The sequence below is a fragment of the Lepidochelys kempii genome, chromosome 8 (assembly GCF_965140265.1).
Source record: "Lepidochelys kempii isolate rLepKem1 chromosome 8, rLepKem1.hap2, whole genome shotgun sequence".
In the NCBI taxonomy this organism is placed as follows: Eukaryota; Metazoa; Chordata; order Testudines; family Cheloniidae; genus Lepidochelys; species Lepidochelys kempii.
Window position 1 is genome coordinate 60,894,292 of NC_133263.1, and position 20,080 is coordinate 60,914,371.

At 41.1% G+C, this 20,080-nt stretch overlaps 1 long non-coding RNA gene across 4 annotated transcripts in view; it reads right to left on the reverse strand.

Moving 5' to 3' along the window:
- Positions 1-20,080, reverse strand: part of LOC140915982 (uncharacterized) — a 180,597-nt gene that overhangs the window by 129,773 nt on the left and 30,744 nt on the right. For all 4 annotated transcript variants that reach the window (XR_012160339.1, XR_012160337.1, XR_012160338.1 and 1 more), the window contains one exon: positions 5,316-5,457. This is a non-coding gene — a long non-coding RNA (uncharacterized lncRNA). The remainder of the gene's footprint in view (positions 1-5,315; positions 5,458-20,080) is intronic.

Sequence of the window (20,080 nt, forward strand, 5' to 3'; positions counted from 1 at the left end):
CTGAGTTTACTTTTTACCTCCTCCCATTTGTTTTCCTGATTTTTAATTTAGAGGGATGTGTGGTTGTTCAGCACATTGGTACTGTTACTCTGTTCTATAATGTTCTTATATTTATCAGTAAGTGTGCAGCTCCACAAGCATCTCTCATTTAGAAAAAAAAACAAAAGGGATTTCGTCCTCAGTGTTTGCCACCATGGGGTGATGAAAAGAATGTGACAAAATGCCTGAAAGTTTTATTCACCCACTGAACAGACAATGGCTAATAGAATTCATGTACTTCCAAGACACATTAGTGTAGTATATTAGCTCTGTACTAAAAAAAAAAGGGAGACTTAAATGGGTTTTGCTTGTAAACTGTCCAGGGTGAGGACCTTATCTTCCTAATGCACTTTTTTTTTTTTTTATAGCACCCAGCACGGCTTGGCCCCGATTCTGACAGAGACCTTTTAGCATTAACCCAACACTAATGTCAAACAATAATAATAATGATTTCTTTGTGAAACTCAATTTTCACAAGTTTCTTTGCATAGCTGAAAACAAACTTTAGGATCATTGGGTCAAAATTCAGCCAGCATTAATTGTGTTGAATAGTGTCTTACTCTGCTAGATGTCTCACTGATGTCATCAGTAAAATGTTAGTGAAAGTGAGGCAAGTTATTTTATCCATAGAGCAGTGACAAAACAAGATGGAAAGCACTCTTTTGGGTTAAACAGCAGAGATAATTAACTTTTAAAAGTAAGTTCTGAACTTACAGTAGTTACTTTTTATAACATTTTAAATAAATCACTAGCTCCCGATTCACCTTCGGTTACGCACATCATAGGTAATATGTACGGGCAGTTTTAATACAAGCTTAGTCCACAGAGACTTCCTATGATGTCAAAACAAGTCACTCTACCATTAATAAAAAATGATAATTAATGTTTTGGATAACGTAATTGTTCTTCCAAAAAATTCACAAAGACAAACACTTGACTTGATCCAAAGCCCCTGAAAGTTAAAATAGAAACCTTTCCGTTAACTTCAGTGGGCTTTAGATGAGGTGTGTTAAGCCTGCCCTGTTCCGTCCATATAAAGTATTACAGATCACAGAACCCTAAAGGTGAAAGATGTGAAAGTCTTGTTAGATCATCTAGCCCTGCTCTAGCCATTGTGAGATTCCTTTATTGATATAGCTCACAGCAACACAGCCCTGGGGCATTAGGATTTCATTAGTCCTGTAGAGTGCAAGCATAACAGAGCTGAATTAAGATCTAATGATTTTCCACTGCTGTAAGAGAGGTCAGGTTGTGCAATTAAGAAAAAGCGAATTCTATCAGGCTATAAGTTTTATGTTCCTATTTCACAGAACAGTGTTAAAATTTCCTTCCACGTATGCCTCTAGTTTGAATAAACTTGAATAACCTAAGTACTGGCATGACTTCAGGCAATATCATGTTTGTATCAGAGAGCCCAAGAATATGAGTTCTGAGATTTCCTGCTTTCATGGTTCCACTGGATGGCTCCACACACAAATCTGCAGATGGGTAGAAGCACAATTAACTCAAATAAAAATGCACTGGGGCCTGAATGGTTCATGCTGTCCTATGCAGCTTCCTTCTGACTCCACTTCTCCCAGACACCAGCATGTCCCCTGAAATCCTACCGAATATTAGTCCCGTGTAGTTGAGCAGATGGAACTCCATGGGCTGAACAGCAGTGTCAGGGGATAGGTTTCAGGCCAGGAAGGTTGCTATTTTGAGAATGTTTACTTTTTCTATTGCTTTAGGGACTTTTCTCCTCTGTTTTACTCCATTTGCTTGCTCAAAACTTCACAGCTATGGGCAGCATGTTTGGGCTGACCATTTCTTGAGTCATCACAAAAGATAAAGATGCATTTTATTATAGATTTTATGGTATTTTCTGTCCATGCAAAGAACATTTACATGTGTGAGTACCAACGGCATTACCAGGAGTTACCCCTAAATATTCTCCATTGACTGCTGGCAGATAAAATTGTACTTAACTGTTTTATTCACTCAGTTATTTTGAAGTTCCACATATATTTTAAAATTAATCAGATTTTAAACAGGACACAAAAGGACACAGTCGAATATCACATTGTAATTTCTATTCAACCATGTGACACATTCTGCTTATATAGTCATACAAATTCAAAGTAAATTATTAATTGCCCATATTTTGCTCTATTTTACAATACTTGTTTAAATAATACCAACAACTGTGAAAATTAGTAAATGAGAAAATTAACAATTGATCCTGACAGCTTAAAATGAAAAACAAAAGAGCTGCAGATATTAGATGACTTTGCAAAGCAGTCAAAGCATCTGAATAATTTCTCTAACTATTTAAGTAAGGCCCCATATCCTCCAGTCAGACCCATGACATCGCATCCACAGATATAGGTGCCCATGTGTATCAACGGGACTCTGTGCAAGCATGAAAATCCAAAGTCCCTAACAAATAGATCAGAACTGGAGGGGTAAGGTCTAATACAAACTCAGGACTGAGATGCCATAGCAGAGCTGTGTAGGGAATCTTTCATGTTGCATGACTCCATTATGACTGGTTCTAGCCAATGATATTAGACCCACAGTTTTAGGAGAAAACACTTAATTTTGAAAAACCATTGACAACAAATAATATTCAAAACATATCACTATTTACCTTAGAAAAATTAAGAGTCTGGTCAAATTAGCTTTCATAAAAGTCATGCCTCAATATGCACAGGCTGAAATTCATCAAAGATTAATCATAAGGATAATAGGGAGATATTTTTCTCTGAGTTATTTTAATTTTAGAGAACAAATGCCATTCCTATTTGATATCCTTTGTCATTCAAATTTTAATAAATAGTTCAGGTAATAATTACTGATCTTCCGTAGAAAGCATCCCTAGTTTTTGTACTGTTTACAAGTGCAATAGAAAATAAATATGGAACAGAAGGGCCATCTATTCATTAAAATTCTGTTGCATACCTCAAGCATCTATATTTACTACCTGTCCTTATGAATAATATGTTCCTATAATATTCTGTTGGCCTCACCTGAAGGCCAGTACTGTGAGTTGCTGAGTACACCTTTGGGTACTGAGTCCTTCATTAACTCCCAGGATTGGGCCCCTACAGTACATAATTAATTTTTTGCCTTTCTCTTGTTATCTGCTTCCTACTTTCTGGCCTATCCTATTTTGTGGCACAATTTAAATCAAACCCCAGAAGAACTATACTGTACACATGCGTGGGGTGACCAGGAATCCAGATTTCTACCGGAAAAGGGATCCTGGTGGCTCCGGTCAGCACTGTTGACCAGGCTGTTGACTGTCCAATTGGTGGCGCCGTGCAGCAGGGCTGGCAGGCCCCCTGCTAGCCTCTGCACCGTGCGGCTCCCAGGAAGCAGCCAACATGTCCCCCCTCCAGCTCCTACATGTAGTGGCAGCTAGGAGGCTCCGCATGCTGCCCCTGCCCCAAGCACTGCCCCCTCAGCTCCCAGTGGCCGGGAACAGGCTGAGGACAGGGCAATGCACAGAGCTGCCTTGCCGCGCCTTTGTGTAGGAGCCAGAGAAGGAACATACTGTTGCTTCCAGGAGCTGCCTGAGGTAAGCCCCACCCGGAGCCTGCACCCCTGACCTCCTCCCAGGCCCCAACCCCCTATCCCAGCCCAGAGCCCTCCCCCACTCTTGCATCCAACCCACTGCTTCAGCCTAGAGCTCCCTTCTGCTCTCTCAACTCCTCATTTCTGGCCCCACCCTGGAGCCTGCACCCCCAGCCGGAGCCCTCGCCCCCTCCTGCACCCCAGCCCTCTGAGCCAGCCCACTGAAAATGATCAAGTGAGTGAGGGTGTGGAGAGTGAGCAACAGAGGGAGGGGAGATAGAGTGAGAGAGGGCGGGGCCTCAGAAGGGGCAGGGCATGGGCGGGGTCTCAGGGGAGGGGCAATGTAGGGGAAGGGGCAAGGGTGTTCAGTTTTGTGTGAGTAGAAAGTTGGCAACCCTACACATGAGGAACACACTGGAAGCAGTTGATGGAAAGCTTCCTGATCATTGACTTCCATTTTGCAATGTTCTGAATCTGTTCTATATGAGGCAGCTTGATTAGGAAAACATTCAGCTACTATGGGCTGGATTGTGACTTGTACTACTACCTGCTCCAGGAAGTTAGATGGAGTAAGAATTTCCCCTACACCCTTGTGCCCTTATGGGCACTACACAGGCTTGGGCCCACATATGTAGGAATGGGGGGGGGTTACTCCCTATACTTCTTATTCCCTCCTTAGGGAAAGTGGGTGAAGAGTGGGTTGGAAGGAGGATGGAGATTGAAGAAAAAGCTCCATCCCCCACCCTACCACGGTGGTAAGTGGGTGGGTAGGAGTGGGGCTAGGAAACGTGCTGCTCTTACAGGCCCATAGAAGTTTGCTATTCTTTCAAGCAAGGAGGAAATAGGGGAAGAAGTATGCCTCAGAGGAGTGTGCCTCCAAAGCATATTGCCTTCCAAGACTACACTTGGGATCATGCAGTTTACATATACCTCCTGCGCAGTGCTGTGCCTGCTGTCACAGGCTAGTCCTACGTGGTGTGTCTGAAGAAATAACTACAGAAAATCTTTGTTCTAATGTGAGGCGAATACTTAGCTTTTGATGACAAGGAAACTATTATTCTTACATTTTTTATTCAGGATTTTGGAGCAATTATTAAATGACCCCAAAAGCATTAGGAGGATTACAAAAGACTTTGTTTTAAGTCATAGGCTTTTATTATGATATTAATTATGATGATTTATTTGAGTTACATACTTTTCCTTCTGTAAGAACCCATTCTCTATGAATAAATTATATACAAGTGAAATGGAAATATTAAATCTTTAAGGCTTCATAAAACAAAATACTGTGGGCAATATTAATCCAATATATCAATCTACTAATGTTTGCATGATTTCCTGCTATTATGAAACCAATCTTATTTCTAATTTGTGTTGCAGATATTTTAGTAGAGTCCATAAAAAGGCCTGAAAAAACTCCGTGGTCATTAGATTCTGAAAGACATGAAGTCTCAATCTCTGTTTGTGTGGAATTAAAGGTACAATTGACATTGCTAATAAGAAATGCAGATATTAAGAGCATACATGACTCAGATTGCACAGTTTTTAAAAGTGTCAAATTTAGCTGACTCGCATTATTTGTGACTATTCAAATAACCACTGGGTATTTGTGAAAGTCTTTGTGACTCCTGAAAGTTTCATGAATTTTAATACAAGTGATCATCATTCATTTGAAAATTCAGACCAAGGTGTTCATTCATTATTTCCTATTTATTACTCACTCTTAGGGTTAAATGGTTCATCCACTCATACGGTAGAAACAGTACCATGTGATTTAGGTGACCAACCACACAATAGGAACCGTGGGTCTTCAGAAAGTATACGATCTCTGCTCATTATCAGCCAATATTTTCTAAGGTTCATCTTTTGAAATAAATGAGAAATTAAAAAGTACAATCACATCTCTGATTTCCCTCTTTCAGTTTACAATAGACTCAGTCATCCAATCAGGTAGAAAAAACAATGCCATATAAGATGGATGATCAGTCATCCATCACACATAATCAAGTGACTCAAAGCAAAACAAATTGCATTCTTCATGAAAAGACTTTGATTTTTACAAATTTTCTCATATAAAATTGTTCAATGGGAACTTCATTTAAGTTAACTACATGTTGTTCGCAAACACACAAAACTCCTAAATCTCTACATAAATCTGCTATAAATAGTTCACCCAGCTCCATTTACCAACCACTAACTTATGTAAATTATGACTGAAAGTAATTATCACCTAACTGCTAATCTGATGAGAATTCCTAGTTTATGTATATTACATAAATTATGTTTACTTATGTTGGGCATGAGAATGCTCATAGTGATACAATCTCAGGCGCCGGAACTAACCTGCCTAATCTAGCTTTATAGTTCTCTATTGACTCAACAGATCAGTGATATTGTAGTTCTAATGCAAAAACAGTAAATTTTTAATCTTTCTATGGACCACTGAAACATATCGAACTATTCATGAAACATAGCACTACTCAGTTTAAGTAAGGGTAGCATAATCTGGCCCTACTTAAATAGCCTTGTTTGTCTGTGCAATATGTGTGTATAACATATCATCACAATATGATTGCACCAGATGAGAGATCTCCTTAGAAGAATTTAAGGTGCATCAAGGTCTCAGATGGTGTCTGTGATGCCATTTTAATGTGTGAATCAAGATTGCATTTTGGAGTGCATTACAAACCATGTGATGAGAAATGAAATGATTCAAACAGAAGAGGGAGAAAGGGGGGGAAGTGAGAGGACACAAGAGGATCAGAGGGGCCTTACATCTATCACATGCGCACCATTTAGCAATAATCTGCTCAAATGGTAGCAGCAGCAGAATGCAAGGAGAGGAGGTGGAGAAGAGAATGAAAAGATCAGGGATTGGGCCCAAACTGATATGGGCTACTGTCTAGTTTAATACCTTAAGCTGCTACAGTACTGAACACAGCTAAAAGCCTGTATAGGGTTCAGCCTATAAAATTAAACAGGCTTTTGCAAAGATTTCTGCAATAAACATTCTACCTTCTATGTTACAACAGGTAAAATTCAGGTCAAACTCATCTTTAAAGTTTTTAATATCTACGCAGATTTTATGATAGCTCCATTAACTATGCTTCAGGTAAGTTTGCAAAGCCTGAAGCAATTTCCATGGTCCCCGCAGAGTAAATTCAAAAACAACTGCATCATAAACACAGTCGTTATGGTTCTATGGGGCTTGTTGCAACTGTTTCGTGTCTCCTCTTCCATTTATGACAGGAAAAAATTATCAATAGCAGAAAAATCACAGCACTCCTTAACACTTGGGTATGTCTCTTAATTCAAAGCAGTGCTGAGTGAAACTCACTGGTTTTGGTTCACAGAAGGTTCAGTAACCTTTTTTTTTTTTTCATTTGGTCTGTAGGTTTAGCGCCAACTGAATTTTGGTTTTGGATTTCAAGTTTAAATGAAATCAAACATTCAAAGCAAAACTCACTGCAGCCCAGTCACCAGACTTTTAGATCCCCAGTATGACGGGGAAAGGGGACAGTTTGTGCCTCTCAAAACTCAGACAGGCTCACCAGGAACTCTGCTTGGATTCACTTTGAAGATTTGTGAACTTTTACGGTGATAGTGCGAAAACTTTAAACAATTAGGTGGCTCTTGTGGTATGCTCTACTAATCCTACTATAGAAACTGACATGAGTTAAAAGAAAAGGAGTACTTGTGGCACCTTAGAGACGTCTCTAAGGTGCCACAAGTACTCCTTTTCTTTTTGCGAATACAGACTAACACGGCTGTTACTCTGAAACCTGACATGAGTTAAACTCTGAGGGTGAAATCCTGCCCATTGACAGAAGTTTTGTCATTGACTTTGGTGCGGGCATGATTTTACTGCATATAGCCAAGTTCTCTTGTGAGTTACAACAATGGAAACCTGGAGTGACTCTAAGTCAATGGAGTTATTTTGAATTTACACCAGAGTAATTGATATGGAAATCTGGCTAATAGTACACATGGGAAAAGATGAAGGGGGAAAGGACCATTCACTAACATCCAGTTTAGTGAAATTGTCTTATTTAAACATTATATTACAGATAATTAACTAAGCTGCACAGAGCAATAACATTCATAGTAACAATATTCTAATCTAAATGAATTTTGTGACAGAATTAGGGAACAAGAAAGTTAAAGACAAAGAATTTCAGAAGATGCATTAGAAAAGCACTCCTTCTTCCAGAGTATAACAAATATGCCTAATGGTTTACTAGAAAAAATGCAAAGGTAATTCAAGAAGCAATTAGATGCTGTCCTGGGAGAACTAATACATTAAAAGGAATGAGTTTTAGATGGTCATATTGCCACTACTCTTTCTAAATAGTACTATGTTCTTATATCTTTATCTTGGAAATGTCCCTAAGCATCTGTTAGTGTTATAATAAAAAGTTGCTACGTAAAGTGCTATGAAGGTTTGAAGGTCTTAACATGATTAAAACCTAATGTTGTTCACACTGTTGCAGAACAGTTAGATGATCTAGTCATATTAGATGGAAAAAGCAATAAATGCAGTTATACAATATTTGAGTTTCATGTATTCATGCAGTACTACTAGATCTTATATACTTTTAACTAGAAAAATATATTCCCAAATTGAGAGGGTTGTTTTGCTTTATTTTGTTTCCCCCCACTTTTGTGGTTTAATGAAAACAAATGTATCAATATTCAAGTTCAATATAGCATAGCAGCACTTAGCATGAAAAAGACGATTCTGATAAATCATATGAATTCAAAAATATGCAATCTAGAGAAGATGATCATGTAAGGATCCAGGCTGGAAAAAGTTAGTACCCTGGTGCCTCCATGATGCTTATTGATGTTCCTCACTACCTAGTTTTTCACCATATAAAATAAAATAAGAGCTCTAAAAAGGTGGTGAAAATCCTAACAGAATAGAATTGTACTTATTAATATCCATAACCCTTAACTTAGAATTGTTAATATTAGCTAATTGCATTCATGCACTAACATTACTCAGGCAAGTACAAGAAGAGTTGTACTACAAAACTAAAGAAACTTTTCAGAATTTCCCCATGCATTCAGGCTTCTTTGTGTAACAGCACATGAATAAAAATGACCTTAAAGCCAGCACCACAGCTTGTCCAGAAGGATCAGCCTAATATAAGGAGAAACTTCTGGTGGCATGGAGCTATGACAACAGCTCCTACACGAATCTCACCACTATTGAGCCCAGCGTTGGGAATGTGGTTAGGAGAATGGAGTTGTTCAGGGTTCCCCTCTACAGCAGCAATCCCCAATTACTATAATGGCTCGTTGGGGCTAATAACAGTTGGTGTAATTTAGGGCAATATACTTTGACTTATGCTGAAGCACGTGCCTGGTGCAGAGCCAGCCCAAGATTGGAGAAGGGCACTGCTGGCTTATAACCACATTTGCATACATTCCTGAGTTGTACTTTGGCCTCAGCCAAGGATATGGGCCAAAACCTTTTTCAAAGAAAGTAGTAATATTACTACTGAATTACTGAACATGGATGTACTTACAGGGACAAATCCTGATGTACTCAGGCAAAACTCCATCTGATCCAAATTCTGTTCTTTTACACCACTGCAAATCTGGAGGCAACTCAAAGGACTCCGATTACTTCGGTGGAGTTACTCCAGATTTACATGGGTGTAACTGAAAATTGAATTAGTGAGAGTTTTGCCTGTTTAAAGACAGAGTAAGGTCTTCAAGATTTGGCACACAACTATGCTGTATGCTAAATACAAACAGAACGTAACCTACAAATACAGCCCAGATTGTCAGAAAGTGTAAATTTACATCACTCCATTGACTTCAATGTAGCTACACTGATTTATGTCCACCGAGGATCTGGCCTTGTAAAAGGATAACAATAATACTGTGGTAATATCAGAATATACAATATAAGGTGTAAAAATTGATCATCTCCAACATTTGCTTTTATAAATGTCTTTAAAATATTAATTGCAATCAAATACGTTCATAAGATTCAAAGCAATTATTTAATGCATTGTTTAAAATTATATTATCTGTGTAAGACATCATTAACACAGTGACTGTTAATTGCAAGTCCAAAGGTTAGTAGGTCATGGATTGCCAACCCCACTGAGGCTTTCAGCAAAGTTTTCTTCAGCTTGAAGGGCCATTCAGATCTGCATTATGTAAAATCTCTCATATTGATGGGCTTCAGGTTCACAGAACAAAAACACTGCTTACTTATCTTAGGAGCAATGATTTATAAGAAAGGACAGAAACTCATTTACAATCTAATAAGTCTATTGATGAAATTAAAAAAAACCTATATTAACAGAAGAGGAAAAGCAATGTCTAATGCATATTCATAATTAACATTTGAAGTGAATAACATATACACTTTATTTTGAAATTAGTAAATTACCCAAATGACTCATGCAGCTTGTGATGCACATTAATAATGAATGTTAATGTATTGCATTGGCCTGCATCTTTCAACCTCATTTTTGCAGAATTAAAGAGACATTTTATTTTATATTTGCAGTGCATTGATTCATAAACTACATCTGCCAACTTTTGAGAAAGTTTTCACTATGTTTCTGCCTTTGATACTTTACAGGTTGTGCTGGTACAATCAATAAATTCTCTTTCTCCAATGGCATATTTTTCAGATTTAGTATGGAAGACTCTAGAATTAACTTGGCACAATTTTCTTGTGTGCGTTTGTCAACAAGACTATGTAAAGCACAGTGGTCAGAAATGTTATGAATACTGTGACCAAGCAATATCCAAATGGATTGCCTCATGTATATGTTGATATACTGTAATAAGTTATATTTAGGCATGTGCTTATATTAAATTTCCATAATGGCAAATGACCTCCAAGTTCTTTTCTAACACCTGGTCCTAATTAGGTCTTGTGACCTATTGGGTCTCACCATAACAAACAGATTTTAAATATTTTCAGCCTGATTCTCTTCTCATTTGCCCCTACAGTAAATTATTTTAACTCCCAATTTACATAAGCAGAGGACATTTATTTGAAATATACATGAGATATTTCTGGTATATGGGTATGCAGATACAGCCTGGGGACTTGATGAGGGTAGATAATTCGCAATACTTTTAAAAAAAAATAATTTCCAGCTTGTGCAAGGATTTCTACTGGCTGTTTCTCCCCTTACGCATACCTACTTCACTGGGGATAGTCAAGTACAGCTACAATATTTTGATGCATCCGTGTGCTGCAAAGGAAATGTACATGAAAGTATGCATATATACTACACATATACTATACTTATATAAGTAGCCCAAAGATTATCAAAGGTATGTTATTTCACCACCAGCAGAAGGTAGATGACAATGTCAATGATACCTTCTCTCAGGAGTTTTGCTTGAGGTATGTATCACTATTTTCCACCAGACACTCCATACAAAGTGAGGTTGTAGGAGGAATAGTAAATAGGAGAATACTGAGACAAAATAGCTCCCTACTAAATTATTTTACAGCTTTTTACAAACGTCTGCTAATTGCTTTTCCTTTCATTCCTGTGGCATGCAAATTATACAAAATTCCACCTACTCACTGACTTGTAACTTATACCAACATTTATATGTTACTTAGAGCTTTGATATTTTACAATCAAAACTTTCAAATCTTGTGTGTCACATTGTAATTCAACTGGGAGTGCTATATAGCACAATGGTTCTCAACCTGGGGTCTTCCTGAGCAACTCAGTTTCGCAGGGCGCCCTGTGGCCCTGGGCAACTGCCCTGCTTGCTACCCCTTAATGCCAGCCCTGGCTTTTATATGCAGAAAAACAGCTGTTGTGGCACAGGTGGGCCATGCAGTTTTATAGCATGTTGGGGAGGCTCAGAAAAAAAAAGGTTGAGAACCCCTGATCTAGCAGACAGGGCAGGGAGCCAGGAATCAGAACTACTGGGTCCTGTTACTGATTCTGCCATTGATTTGCAATGTGAACTTGGGCAAGTAACAAATTTTCAGACATGTTCATTAATTTTGTGTGCCTCAATTTTAGATTGAGCAACCCTAAGATAACATAGGCCAGATCCCTAGCTGGATTTCCTCTGAAAATCTATCACAACTTAGGGTCACATTCTAATAACTTTATTTATACTGAACAATTCCTTGCTGTATGAAGAGTCAACTTAATTATGAATGTCAGAATTTGGCCTTAATATTTCTGTGTCTCAGCTTTCTCATTTAAGAAAGAAAAAAAAAAAATATAATAAGACCTACCACTGGTGAGTAATGAGGGTGAATTTAATTTGTAAAAAGTTTGTAACACCCTTTGAGAGCCCTCCATGAATGATACTCTATAACTACAAAATTACAATTCTTATACTTTTTAATAACGGAATGCATATATCATTGTTGTAACATCAAAGATGTACAACAGAAAGATAAGTAGTGAAGGCTAGGAACTTACAAGGCTAGCATCTTTGGAGAGCTGCGTTCGAATCTTATCTTGGGTTCCAAGTAAAAACAAATTCAAAGGTCTCATTTCAAAGGTTTCAACCTTTGTCTCCCCCAAGGAGGAGACCACTAATGCACTGGCTCTTTCTGACTCTGTGCAATGCTATTTCTCAAACCACTTTAAAATGCAATACATTTATCCTCTATTTTATTTGCTTAAAAGAAAGACGAACAGCCACAGTAATATTTAAGAAGATAACATGATTAACTAACTGATAAGACACACGTGTTTTCCCCTTGAGTTTGATTAATCTTACATTGCGTTACTTTTTATCATTAACAGCTGGACTGTTGCCATATACCTTGATGGAACACCCCTGTTACGCAGCTAAAATGGTCCACGTGCATGCTAACATTCCATTCACTCCAATGGAGCATTAATGGATGCTACAGCAGAGGAAATGTACTGAAATTAGAACAGCAAAAGCACTGAAATAACGTAAAAAAGAGAGTTAAAAATAAAACCACAGCAATGTTAACACTTAGTAAATGAAGGGGATTTTGTTTTGTGGTGAATTCGGGGAAGTTGATGTGGCTCTCAAGCAGGTCATCATACATAGAAAAGTTTGTAATCATTAATCAACCTAAAGACAACTTTAATTTATGTTTCTTTTTTAATCAAATGCTTGTATTTCAAAAAGCAGCACAAGGGTTACTGCCTACAGATTCTTATTGGAAAGATTCCCAGTGACTTCAATAGGCTTTGGATCAAGTCCTGATAAAGTATTAGAGTCCTCTTATTTTTTGGACTTCTGATTGATGTGTTCCCAATGATGCACAGTCCCTCCAAAAAATATAAAGTGACTACTCCACTATCACACATGAAAGAATTCATGGAGGTATATTAATTAAGGCAAGAGAGATAATTTGGACTATTTCATGTACCATGTGCTAGGCAATAACACAAGAGGCTTCCCTGTTTCTAAAACGAAGCTGATTCTTCATTTACAGAACAATTTTACAGAGCTGATACAACTGCAGCTAGCATACAGACTGACTTCTTGGTGCCTCTTCAAAATTCTTCCCTCTCTCAACTTGTTCTCCTCCCTTCTGTTGTATCCTTGGGGGCAGTGGTTTTAGGAAGAAATCACTTGAGACACAGAGAGCTGTGAGCCATGAAAGCAGCCGTTTATTTTCACACACTGAACTAACCACACCAGCCAAAACTGGCTGGGCTATCTCCTAATATCCTATCTCAGTTGCCATAGCAACAACAAGATGCTATTACCACAAAAACCAAATACACAACATATTTCTCCCCCCTTAATAAAAACATCCTCTAAATAAAGCAAACACTAAATGAGAGAAGGGGGGTAGACTGCCTCCATTCCCAGCTAAACCCCGGGGATTCTTTTGCCCCATAACCTGGGTTCACCCTAGCTAAGGATCCAGCCATTGAGGAGGTCTTCTGTCTCTAGGTGGATTACGGTGAACTTCTGGTGTTGTTGCACCTGAAAGTACCTTGGGCGCAGGCCTGACAATGGGCTCAGGGTTCGTAGCATGAACGGGTGAGGTGGTGTTCTCAGCTTGTTCCGGGCAAGGGGGTATCTCAGCTGCCGGCAGTAATGGAGGAGAACAGTCAGGACCAGGTGATTCTTGATTCGGTGTCTCGCCAGAAGAGGTGAAGTCAGACAACTCAACTGAAGATGTGTCCTGAGGACTGGCATGACCTGGCAACAGCTGAGCTACATGTCACTGCCAGGTGAGATTCTCTGCGGTCCGAACTGTGTAGGAAATAGGTCCTGTTTGAGCAATGATCGTGGCAGGGACCCATTTAGCTCCAGAAGCATAATTCAGAGCCAAAACTGACTGTTGCAAGCTAAAGGTTCGGTCTTTTGCTCTGGGTGCACGTCTGCTAACATTGCACAATTTGTCTGGGTTCAGAAGGTTTCAGCAGATCAAAGCAAGTGTGCAGCTGTCGTCCCATCATTAGAAAGGCTGGGGATGCCTTGGTAGTAGCATGAGATGTGTTTCTGTAGGAAAGTAAAAAGGTGTCCAGATGCTTTTGAATGGAGTGTTGTCCCCTTGCTGATTTCAAAGCTTGTTTCATTGTCTGCACAAATCTTTTAGCTAATCCATTGGTGGATGGATGATATGGTGCTGAAGTGATGTGGTGTATCCCATTTGCCTTCATAAAATTTTGAAACTTCTGAGAGATGAACTGTGGTCTGTTGTTGCTCACAAATTGTTCTGGTAGACCAAAACAACTAAAGAATCCCTGTAGTTTTTGGATAGTACTCTCTGCAGTAGTGGACTGCATTATAGAGTCCACTACTGGCCATTTATAACAGGCATCTACCACCACCAAGAACATGCTTCCTTCAAGGGGGCCTGCAAAGTCAACATGACTATGTTGCCACGGGTTTTCAGGCCAGCCCACGGGTGTAGGGGCACCCACTGGGGTGTATTCCTGATACTCTGACATGACATACAAGCTCTTGCCTTCTCTTCAAGAGCACTGTTCAATCCCGGCCTCCAAAAATAGCTTTGTGCAATTTCCTTCATGCGCACTATTCCACAGTGACCAGAATGTAGCTATTCTAACATCTGTGATCTCAGTGGTGGTGGGATAATGACACGTCTCCCCCACAACAAAGAACCAGATTGGATCGATAACTCTGTCCTCCTAGACATGTAGGTAACCAGGTTGGGTGTGACCGGAGAGGTCTGTAGAGATTTTCCATGCATCACCAGGTCCATAACTTGGGACAATACTGGATCAACACGAGTTGCCTTCTTTATCTGAGTACCAGTGATGGGTGTATTCTCTACCTGTTCAAAGTAAAAGATTTCCTTTTGGACAGTATCTTGATGTTTGACTGGCAAAGGCAACCTTGAGAGACCATCTGCATTGCCGAGCAGAGTGGATTTCCAATATTTGATTTCATATGTGTGCGCTGAAAGTAACAATGCCCAACATTGCTGTCAAGGTTCCTTCCCCACTCTGAACTCTAGGGTACAGATGTGGGGACCTGCATGAAAACCTCCTAAGCTTACTTTTACCAGCTTAGCTTAAAACTTCCCCAAGGTACAAACTATTTTATCCTTTGCCCTTGGACTTCCACTGCCACCACCAAACTTTATCTGGGTTCCTGGGAAAACGTAGTTTGGACACGTCTTTCCCCCCAAAATCCTCCCAACCCTTGCACCCCACTTCCTGGGGAAGGTTTGGTAAAAATCCTCACCAATTTGCATAGGTGACCACAGACCCAAACCCTTGGATCTTAGAAAGATGAAAAAAACATTCAGTTTCCTTACAAGAAGACTTAATAGATGTAAAAAGGAATCACTTCTGTAAAATCAGGGTGGTAAATACCTTACAGGGTAATTAGATTCAAAACATAGAGAATCCCTCTAGGCAAAACCTTAAGTTACAAAAAAGACACACAGACAGGAATATTCATTCTATTCAGCACAGCTATTTTCTCAGCCATTTAAAGAAATCATAATCTAACACATCTCTAGCTAGATTACTTACTAAATTCTAAGACTCCTCATTGGTCATTTTGGTCAGGTGCCAGCAAGGTTACCTTTAGCTTCTTAACCCTTTACAGGTGAGAGGATTTTTTCTCTGGCCAGGAGGGATTTTAAAGGGGTTTACCCTTCTCTTTATATTTATGACAGTTGAATACGACTAGCAGCTAATGGGGGAATGCCTGTGTAGGGTCCAAAAATCGATGTCAGAGATCGATGGTCTGTAAGAAGAGAAAACTTCTGCCCAAACAAGTACTGATGAAACTTCCAAATTCCAAAAACGATTCCCAATGCCTCATGTTCGATTTGGGCATAGTTAGTTTCTGCTTTGCTTAAAGTGCGTGAAGCAAAAGCAATAGGTCTCTCTTCTCCCAAACGCATAATGTATGATGCGACTGCTCCCACTCCATAAGGGGAGGCATCGCAGGCCAATTGTAGGGGTAAGGATGGATCAAAGTGTGTTAGAACTTCAGAACTTAGCAATGCATCTTTAGCTTTGTTAAATGCAACATTACAGGCTTCAGTCCACTTCCAGGTCTTGTTCTGCTCAAGGAGTTTGTGAAGTGGTTTTAGCAGTGTTGCTAACTGTGAGATGAACTTTCCATAATAGTTCAATAGTCCTAGAAACGAGCATAGCTGGCTAACATCTCAAGGCGGGGGAGCCTCCACAATAGCCTTAACTTTTGCCGGGGCCTTATGAAGACCCACAGCATCAATGATGTGTCCCAAATATTCAACAGAGGGCTGGAAGAATTCGCACTTGTCTTTGCGGACTCATAGGCCGTACTCTTCCAGTCTTTGTAGGGTTGCCTCTAAATTCTTTAGGTGATCCTCTTCATTCCTTCCAGTGACCAGAATGTAGTCCAGATAGCACTGAATTCCTGGCAAGCCACACAAGATCTGGTCTATAGACCTCTGGAACAGGGCGGGAGCAGACGTTATTCCAAAGGGTAGGCGACAGTATCGATAAACCCCCTTATGAGTCACCATAGTCAACAACTCTTGGGACTTTTCATCGACATGCATCTGTAAATATGCTTGACTCAGATCAATCTTACTGAACTTTTGTCCCCCAGCCAGGCCTGCGAAAAGGTCATCAATGCGGGGAAGCGGGTATTGCTCTGCACACAACACCAGGTTGACAGTGACTTTAAAATCACCACAAATCCAGAGGGAGCCATCTTTCTTCACTATTGGAACGATAGGAGTGGCCTATGGGCTATGGGTAACTAGTATTAGGACTCCATTGGTGGCCAGGTGCTCCAGGTCCGCTTCAACTTTTGGCCTGTGTAGGGAGCCAGGGTGGCTTCCCTCCGAACCAGAGCATAAAGAGCCACCCTCTCAGCCTGAGTGGGCGGGGCCAGACCAAGATTACTCCAATCCCCAGAAGGGGAGGGGTGAAACAGGAAGTACAAAGGGCGGGGCCCTTTGCCCAGTGAGGGCAGCACCTGGGAGGGAGGGAGACACAGGCTGCTGGCTGTTGCCTCCAGACCCTGCTGCCGACCCAGGGGAGGCCCTGGGCCAGGAGAAACCTGACCTGGAGGAAGGACTGAGGCAACCAGGACTGCCAGCCACCGAGTACCCAGAGGATCTGGAGGGGCCAGGCTGTAGCCCGGGCCAGTGTGAGCCTGACACAGAGGGGGACCTGGAGCTGCCAGCAGCTGAATACCCGGACAAGCTGGAGGGACCGGAGAGGCCCGCTTGAGAGATCGGGTAGGAAGTAGCCCAGGGGCAGAACTGCACAGTGTGGTGGGTGTATTTGGTCAGCGTGGCGCGGCTGGTTCCCCACTGACCCAGCAGTAGGACCCTCTTCTCCCACCACTGTCAGGGCCCTGGGCTGGAACGCAGTGGAGTTGGGTGGGCCTGTGTTCCCCTACCCCAGCCAACCCTCCTTGGGTAGCAGAATCCTGAATGCTGCAGACCCGCCCCAGCGCTTCCCTGCCTGAGGGGCACGCTGCAGACTCTGGCCAGCACAACTTCTCCGCTAATTCCCCAGTGACTGAAAGGTGTGACTAAGGCCTGCCAGTGGGACAGTAGCTCTCCATCACCCGCTAGAGGCTCGGTGGACTGACTGAAACCTGTCACAGCCAGATAGCATATGGCACAGTTTGAGCTTTCAGATATTTTGGTTGACTGTCAGGTTTAATGTTCAATGTCACAGTGATTCCCTTCATACTTCCCAGATCCTTTCCAAAAACAGCAGCATGTTTCCTTAGTATAGCGGTCAGACCGGTTTCTTCTTTAGTCATTCGGTGCACTTCTGCCCAGTTCTTCCCAAGCCAAGACCTACCCATTAAGGCTGGGTAACTACCTCTCATCACAAACAGTGGCAATTTAGCAACCTGTCCATTGAGCTCCACCTTAACATCAGTAGTGCCCAACATGGGCATAGCTTCTCCCGTATACGTCTTCAGAACCATTTTTGTTGCCTTAAGCGGAAGATGCTGTAGCTTTTCTTTATACACAGTGTCGGAGACCAGTGAGATGGCTGCACCAGTGTCCCGTTCTATGCGTATAGGTTTGCCGTCCAACAGTGGGGTTACCCAGTATTCACGTGAGCCCACTGCCAAAGACAAAACATGCACTGGTACTTCTTCTTGCGATGAGGTGTCACCTTGGTCATCCTGGGTCTGCTCTAGGGTATGCAGGTTCCCCTTTTCGGTTGACTAGACCACAGGCCTCTTTTTCTTTTGTTTACAGGTACGCTCGATGTGTCCCTTTTTGCCACAGTGTCGACACAGCAGGTCCTTACACCAGCATTCTGATGCATGGTGACCTGGCTTACCACAGCACTAACATTCCTAACTCCCCACAGTTTTGTGGGTAGGTTCTTGTGACACTTTTTGCACCCTAGGGGATGCACTGATGTATTGTGCCTCCTTTGTAGCCAGTTCCATGGAGACCGCAATATCAACAGCCTTCTGTAAGGTAAGCTGAGCCTTTGTCAATAGGCGCTTCCATATAGTTTCACTGTACAGGCCACGCACTAACCTGTCACGCAGGGCATTATTTAGTATCTCCTTAAATTCACAGTGTTCTGCTAGCCTTTTTAAAGTTGCTACAAATTGTACAACTGTGTCATCTTCTTTTTGGTCTCTTTTGTGGAACCTGTGTCTTTCAGCAACTACTAGTGGTTTGGGGGAAAAATGGGACCCCAGAATTTCCACAATGTCACTGTAAGATTTGGTCTCAGGCTTAACAGGGTGTAGTAAGCTGCATAACAGGGAGTAAGTTTTAGCCCCCACAACACTTAAGAATATTGGCACCTTCTTCTCTTCTGTAATGTCATTTGCAATAACAAAAAGCTCAAAATGCTCAGTGTACACATGCCATTGCACTATATTCTCCTCAAAAGGTTCCAGCGGCCCTGTAAGTGTAGCCATGGTTTTAGTTTCAGGTTTCACAGTCAGTGCCAACAAGCCAGTTCTCGCCCCCTTCCAACAGCTAAAAGATTTTGGCAGTTTTTTTTTTTCTTTTTCCTTGACTTCTACTTCCTTCGTCGCCACATTGTTGTATCCTTGGGGGCAGCAGTTTTAGGAAGAAATCACTTGAGACACAGAGAGCTGTGAGCCATGAAAGCAGCCATTTATTTTCACACACTGAACTAACCAAACCAGCCAAAACTGGCTGGGCTATTCCCTAATAATCTAACTCAGTTCCCATAGCAACAACAAGGTGCTATTACCTCAACAACGAAATACACAACACCTTCCAGGTTCCATGCAGGTTGGTTCCATGCAAGTTGCTGCATGCACAGTCCTTGCCGATGGTACCTCTGAGTCATAGATTCATAGATATTTAGGTCAGAAGGGACCATTATGATCATCTAGTCTGATCTCCTGCACAACGCAGGCCATAGAATTTCACCCACCACTCCTACAAAAAAAAAAAACTCACACCTATATCTGTGCTACTGAAGTCCTCAAATTGTAGTTTAAAGACTTCAAGGAACAGAGAATCCTCCAGCAAGTGACCCATGCCCCATGCTACAGAGAAAGGCGAAAAACCCCCAAGGCCTCTTCCAATCTGCCCTGGAGTAAAATTCCTTCCCGACCCCAAATATGGCGATCAGCTAAACGCTGAGCCTATGGGCAAGATTCATCAGACAGATACTACAGAAAATTCTTTCCTGGGTAACTCGGATCTCACCCCATCTAATAGCCCATCACAGGCCATTGGGCCTATTTACCATGAATATTTACAAAAAGAAAAGGAGGACTTGCGGCACCTTAGAGACTAACCAATTTATTTGAGCATAAGCTTTCGTGAGCCACAGCTCAGTCTCTAAGGTGCCACAAGTACTCCTTTTCTTTTTGCGAATACAGACTAACACGGCTGTTACTCTGAAACATGAATATTTAATTACCAAAACCATGTTATCCCATCATACCATCTCCTCCATAAACTTATCGAGTTTAATCTTGAAGCCAGATAGATCTTTTGCCCCCACTGCTTCCCTTGGAAGGCTATTCCAAAACTTCACTCCTCTGATGGTTAGAAACCTTCGTCTAATTTCAAGTCTAAACTTCC